The 7,351-nt window shown below is 40.5% G+C and overlaps 1 long non-coding RNA gene across 1 annotated transcript; it reads right to left on the bottom strand.

Moving 5' to 3' along the window:
* Nucleotides 1-3,063: 3,063 nt before the first annotated feature.
* Nucleotides 3,064-6,908, bottom strand: LOC116596495. The gene is made up of 3 exons (XR_004288140.1): nt 6,774-6,908; nt 4,544-4,553; nt 3,064-3,074 (listed from the first exon to the last, which is right to left on the bottom strand). It is a non-coding gene; the product is annotated as an uncharacterized LOC116596495 (long non-coding RNA).
* Nucleotides 6,909-7,351: the final 443 nt, after the last annotated feature.

Below are 7,351 nucleotides of genomic sequence, written 5' to 3' on the forward strand. Positions count from 1 at the left end.
CCCTGTGTTTGTATGTGATATCCTAAATAAACATGTGTTTTTAAGCTTTCTAATTGTTTTATGGGAAAACTTGGGACCACATTGCTACTGGAGCAAAATTCTGTGCATAAACATAAACTAGCATATTCATTTGAAGTGCTTTCAAAAAACAAAGTGATGAATGAAATGCCCATCAAAATTCAAGTTGGTTTCTTTGTATAAATTGACAAGCTGATGCGAAAATTCATATGGAAATCCAAGGGAACAAGAATAACTAAAACAGTCTTGAAAAAGAACACCAGAATTGGAATACTCACACTTCCCAATTTGAAACTTACTTAAAAACTGTAGTAATTGGGCACCTGGGGGGCTCAGTGGGTTAAAGCCTCTGCTTTCAGCTCAGGTCATGATCCTAGGGTCCTGGGATCGAGCTCTCTGCTCAGCAGGGAGCCTGTTTCCTCCTCTCTCTCTCTCTCTCTCTCTCTGCCTGCCTCTCTGCCTACTTGTGATCTCTGTCAAATAAATAAATAAAATCTTTAAAAAAAAAACTAGTAATTGAGACAGTGTGGGACTGGCATAGACATATAGATCAATGAAATATCAATTTATATATAATCTAGAGTTGATAATCCAGAAATAAATCCTAACATCTATGGTCACTTAATCCTTGACAAAGACACCAATCCATTTGATGGGAAGAAAATGATCTTTTCCACAAAGTGTGCCGGGACAACTAGATAGCCACCTGCAAAAGAATGAAGTTCACACTGTATACAAAATTAACTCAAAGTGGAAGAAGGACCTAAATGTAAGAGAGAAACTATAAAACTCATAGAAGAAAACATAGGTGTGAATCTTTGTGACCTTGCATTAGGTAATGGTTTCTTTGTTATGACATCAAAAGCCCTTAACAGAGAAAAACAGATATATTGGACTTTACCAAAATCAAAACTTTTTGCTGCAAAGAGCACTATCAGGAAGGCGAAAAGAATGGGAGAAATATTTGCAAATCATATATTTAAAAAGAGACTTGTATCCAGAGTATATAAAGAATTTTTATAACTCAATAACAAAAAGAAAACTAAGCCAATTTAAAAATGAGCAAAGGACCCGAATCGACATTGCTCCTAAGAAAATATACAAATGACGAATAAGCATGTGAAAGGATGCTTGACATCATTAGTCATCAGGGAAATGCAAGTCAGAATCACAGGGTATCCTCATTCCCATGTGATGGCTAAAATCATAAAGACAGGTCATACAGGTGTTTGTGAGGATGTGGAGAAAACCCCTCACACTCTGCTGGTGGGGGGAGAGATGGTGCAACAACTTTGGAAAACACCATCAATTCCACAAAAGGACCAAAACATGGGAAGCAGTTACCCCAGCCCCTGTGAAACGCAGTGGAATCTCGGGACAGCTGGCACAGCATCCGGAACTTTTCTCTGGGTATTTATGTAGCTCCCACCTGGAAAATAATAGATGAAATAAGTAAGTTTCCTCCAACCTTCTGACCCAGGAAGTGGAGCGTAATTCTCCCACCCTCACACCACCTTAGCCAAGTGACCATGGTTTAATATCGCCAATGAGAGGTCATCTGCTTGTCACACCACCACCATGCTGCAGCGAGAAGGACACTTTGCCTGTGTGGTGTTCTCTACAAAAACTTGTAACCAGAGTCTAATCATGAAAAAAAAAAATCAGACAAACTCCAATTGAGGGACATTTCAGTGAAATATCTGGTCTATTCTCAAGACTGTCAAGGTCATGAAAATCAAGAAAAGACAGTGTTACAAACCAGAGGAGACATGAAGACAAAATACAATGTGAGATGCTAGGTTGGATCCTTGAACCAGAAAAAAAAAAAAAAAGGCATTAATGGGAAATCCAAAGGAAGTTTGGAGGATAGTTGACAGTAATGTACTAGTGTGGGTTTCTTAGTTTCTGCAAATGAACCATGGCAACATAAGATCAGGGGGATATAACATTAGAAACCAGAACTTTCTGTATTATCTCTATTATCTCTGCAACTTTTCTAAACTCTTCTAAATCTAAAATTATTCCATACACAAAAATCCAGCAGTAGGGGCACCTGGTGGCTCAGTGGGTTAAGCCTCTGCCTTCAGCTCAGGCCATGATCTCAGGGTCCTGGGATCGAGCCCCACATCAGGCTCTCTGCTCAGCGGGCAGTAAACATAGACAAGTAAGTGATACCCTTCCAGACTGTCACTATGTGTATAAGTGTTTGTTTTTTACATCATCGTAAACATTTCTATTTTTCATTCTAAATTTTTTTTTAAAAAGATTTTACTTATTTATTTGACAGACAGAGATCACAAGTAGGCAGAGAGGCAGGCAGAGAGAGAGAGGAAGGGATGCAGGCTCCCTGCTGAGCAGAGAGCCCGATGCGAGGCTTGATCCCAGGACCCCGGGATTGAGCCAAAGGCAGAGGCTTAACCCACTGAGCCACGCAGGTGCCCCTCTAATTCTAAATCTTATCAGAAAATAAAACAGACTTTCAGCCAGGACACTAACTAGGTTATTTGTCAGCAGTGTTAACAGAAAGCAAAAGTCATACATCTAAACACCTTTTACTGGAGATCACATGTCAGGTGTACTGATGATGACCCAGAAGAAAGCCTCGGTCTGGTGCTAGTCCACTACTTTTCTAACATTTAATCTTACTTCAACATAGTAGTAGAGTAGTCTGGGGCCCAACACCTTTAGCAGGCAAAATTTCCAGCTAAATTTAACATTCGTTTTTTGGTTACTTCCTATTTACCTCAAGTGACCCTGATTTAAAATAAAGAGGAATAATATAAAGTTCCCTTTTTATATATGTTTTAGGGAAAAGAGGATAATCAACTTTTTAAAATACACTAAGAAAATGACAGTACAAGGGATAGGAGGGCTTGGCTAAGCTCTGCTCTTCTGTGTTCACCAGACAACACTCTGATCCATTTTGAGGTCTCCAAGGGCTTCAATTTCTGGAGCGTCACACACAGGCCTGTAGCCGGTCTTGTTTCCCCAGGTAGAGGCAGTGGGACAACGTAAGTTCGTAAACTCTTTGTATGAAAAATTCCCCTGTTGTTTTCCTCTACCCTCCCTCCACTACCACAACTCATACTGCTCCCGACGCCTGATGTGTTGTGTTCTCCCACACTAACAAGTTCCCTGACACCGTCCTGCGATGCAATTCAATTCTGACACTACCTGCTCTTAGTGCAGACCTTACAGGTTAAGGGCTCAGTCTCACAAGCCACATATACCAGTCACAAGTAGTATGTCCTTGGGTTACCCACAACTTCCATCAGACTTGGCTAAAAGCTGGATTGCTGCAGTCCCTCCTTGGTTCTGATAATTTGCTAGAATGGCTCACAGAATGCAGGGAACACCAAATCCTTTTACTGATTTATCGTAAAAGATATGACAAAGGACACAGATGAGCATCCAGATGGAGGAGAGGCAAGGACAACATATGTGGAAAGGGTGCACAGAACTTCTCTGCCGGGGAGGCCACTCTCCTGTCACCTCTGTGTGTTCAGCAACCTGGAAGCTTCCAAACCTCATCATACTGGGAATTTTTAGAGAGGCTTCATCATGTAAGCATGACAGATTAGGAACCTCACTTCTAGTCCCACCCCTCTCCAAAGAACATGGGGCTGAATGTTCCAAGCTCCTCATCATGGCTTGGTCTCTCTGGAGATCAGCCCTTACCCTGAAGCGGTCAGGAGCCCACCCAGAGTCACCTCAATAGAACAAAAGACTCCAGTCACCCAGGGCAAGTCCAAGAGTTTTAAGCGCTCTGTGTCAGGAACCAGGGAGCAGAGTCCAGTATATACATTTTCTATTACTTCCCACTGGTCTTCCAATTTCTGGATCAGATTTTGGTGAGGTTGGTTAATGGGAAGACCTGATGGAATCAAGCACCAGAGCTCAGTGCTACGGACTCAATTCTGTGTTGGGGGTAACTGTCCTCGCAGCACCTACCAACCGAGCTTCAGATGTGGCTTTAACATCTGGTCACTAACAAGCCTCTATTGACACTTCCTGCCTGTCAGTACCTAGTGTGCTAGTCATTGGGAATAATACAAAGATGGATCTAACAGTCATTAACCTCAGGGTGCTCACACTCCAACAAGAGAGAAAAAGCCTGAAACATGGCACATTATGTACAATATATTATGATAGATAGATGATAGATAAGCTTACACACACACAGAGGCTCAGAGGAGTGAAAAAAATGGTTTCTCCTGGGTTGAGTTCGGGAAGGTGACATTTGTTGGATGGGGTTGGGCTGGGGGAATAGGGACTGGAGGCAGAGAAATGACACTTGCAAGCCTTAGGGGCACAAAAGAACATGTTTAAAGGAAACACAAGCAGAGAGACTAGCACAAGACCCGTGTGCAGCAAGGATGAGCACTGAGTCTGACTGAAGGCAGGCAGGGAGAGAAGGGAGCAGGCATCAAGAGAAGGAAGCAACTCTAGCTGGGAGGGAATGAATTTGTGTGCATTACCCACAGATGTCAAATGTTAAAAAAGAAAAAAAAAAAAGAACTAAAACCAGTGAATCACTGAAGTTGTAATTTGTAAAACTGTTGTGCACATACTGAATGGTTTGCAGAGTGGGAGCCCTGAAACATAACATGGGATGAGACTCAGAGGTCTTTTGTTGTCAAGTGACTTATGTAGTGTGGCACCAGGGACTGTCTATCCTTCACAGTGATTGGTTATGTTAGAATTTTCCTAAAGGAAAGGGAATTGGTTAGTGGATACCACATATCAACTTGGGGAAACAGTTGAAGTTTCACTTATGATTTTCAGAGGCATAAGCAAGAGCTGAAGTTCAAGGGAGCCTTTCTTGTCTTAGAAAATGACCTAAGTTAAGATTTACTTGTATGACTGAAGTGGTTTTATCTGCTCAGAATTTTCAAGACTCATCTCTGTGTGTGTTTTAACACAGACAATATGATTGTCTACTAAGAAAATCAAGAGACTCTAAAAGGAAAGTGTTAGAACCAGTAAGCTCAGAAAAGTTGGTGGCTTTTCAACGAAAAACAGTATAGCAATATACAGGAAAACCAGTCTGAAAACCTTTGAAAGACGTCATTAACAGTGACAACAAAAATCACATGCACAAAATCTAAAGTTTTTAAGGGATTAAAAGATAAATTTTTCAATTCTTTATTTAAATTCTATTTAGTTCACATATACTGTGTTAGTTTCAGGGGTAGAATTTAGTGATCCATCAGTTGCATAACACCCAGTTCTCATTACATCAAGTTCCCTCCTTAATACCCATCATCCAATTACACTAGCCCCCCACCCCGCCACCTCTCCTCCATCAACACTCAGTTTCTTTCCTATAGTTAAGAGTCTCTTATGGTTTGCCTCCCTATTTTAATATTATTTCGTTTTTTTCTCCCTTCCCCGATATTCATTTTTTTGTTTGTTAAATTCCATAGTGAGTGAAATCATGTGGTATTTCTTTCTCTGACTTACTTTGCTTAGTGTAATATCCTCTAGTTTCATCCATGTCATTGCAAATGGCAAGATTTCATTTTTTTAAAGATTTTATTTATTTATTTGACAGACAGAGATCACAAGTAGTCAGAGAGGCAGGAAGAGAGAGAGGAGGAAGCAGGCTCCCCGCTGAGCAGAGAGCCCGATGCGAGGCTTGACCCCAGAACCCTGAGACCATGACCTGAGCCGAAGGCAAAGGCTTTAACCCACTGAGCCACCCAAGAACCCCAAGATTTCATTTTTTGATGGCTGAGTAATATTCCTGTGTGTGTGTGTGTGTGTGTGTGTGTGTGTGTGTGTGTGCCGCATCTTTATCCATTCTTCTGTCAATGGACATCTGGTCTCTTTCTATAGTTTGGCTATTGCGGACCTGACTCCTATAAACATGGGTACAGTTGCCCCTTTGAATCACTATGTTTGTATTCTTTGGATAAATACCTAGTAGTGCAATTGCTGGGTCTTAGGGTAGCTCTACTTTTAACTTCTTGAGGAACTTGTTTTCCAGAGTGGCAGTACAAGTTTGCATTCCCACCAACAGTGTAAGAGGGCTGTCCTTTCTCTGCATTCTCACCAACATCTGTTGTTTCCTGAGTTGTTAATTTTAGTCCTTCTGACCAGTGTGAGGTGGTATCTCATTGTGGTTTTGGTTTGTATTTTCCTGATGCAAAGTGATATTCAGCATTTTTTCATGTGTCTATTGGCCATTTGTATGTCTTCTTTGGAGAAATGTCTATTCATATCTTCTGCCCATTTCTTAACTGGATTTTTTGTTTGTTTGTTTTTTGGTATTGAATTTGTTAAGTTCTTTATAGATTTTGCATATTAGCCCTTTATCTGATATGTCATGTGCAAATATCTTCTCCCATTCTGTAGGTTGTCTCTTAGTTTTATTGACTGTTCCTTTGCTGTGCAAAACCTTTTTATCTTGATGAAGTCCCTATAGTTCAAGTTTGCTTTTTTTCCCCCTTGCCTTTGGAGACATGTGTAGCAAGAAGTTGCTGCAACTAAAGTCAAAGAGGTTGTTGCCTGTGTTCTCTAGGATTTTGATAGATTCCGATCTCACATTTAGGCCTTTCATCCATTCTGAGTTTGTTTTTGTGCATGGTGTAAGAAAGTGATCCAGTTTTATTCTTCTGCATGTAGCTGTCTATTTTCCCCACACCATTTGTTGAAGACTGTCTTTTTTCCATTGGACATTCTTTCCTGCTTTGTGGTAGATTAGTTGACCATAGAGTTGAGGGTCCATTTCTGGGCTCTCTATGCCATTCTACTGTGTCTGTTTTTGTGAATACCATACTGTATTAATGATTACTGCTTTGTTATACAGCTTGAAGTCAGAATTGTGATGCTTCCAACTTTGGTTTTGCTTTTTGACATTCCTTTCGCTATTTGGGGCCTTTCCTGGTTCCATACAAATTTTAGGGTTATTTGTTCCAGCTCTATGAAAAATGCTGACGGTGTTTTGATAGGGATTGTATTGAATGTGTAGATTGCCTTGGGTTATCATAGATATTTTAACAATATTTCTTCTTCTAATCCATGAGGATGAAACGTTTTCCCATTTCTTTGTGTCTTCCTCAATTTCTTTCATAAGTATTCTATAGTTTTCAGAGTACAAATTCTTTACCTCTTTGGTTAGTTTTATTCCTAGGTATCTTATGGGTTTTGGTGCAATGGTAAATGGAATCAATTCCTTGACTTCCCTTTCTTCTGCCTCACTGTTAGGCAGTGAGTTTCTATACACTGTTAGTTTATAGAAATGCAACTGACTTCTGTGCATTGATTTTATATCCTGTGACTTTGCTGAATCCCGAGAGCAGTTCTAGTGATTTGGGGGTAGAATTTTTTG

Source organism: Mustela erminea, chromosome 7 (assembly GCF_009829155.1).
Source record: "Mustela erminea isolate mMusErm1 chromosome 7, mMusErm1.Pri, whole genome shotgun sequence".
In the NCBI taxonomy this organism is placed as follows: domain Eukaryota; kingdom Metazoa; phylum Chordata; class Mammalia; order Carnivora; family Mustelidae; genus Mustela; species Mustela erminea.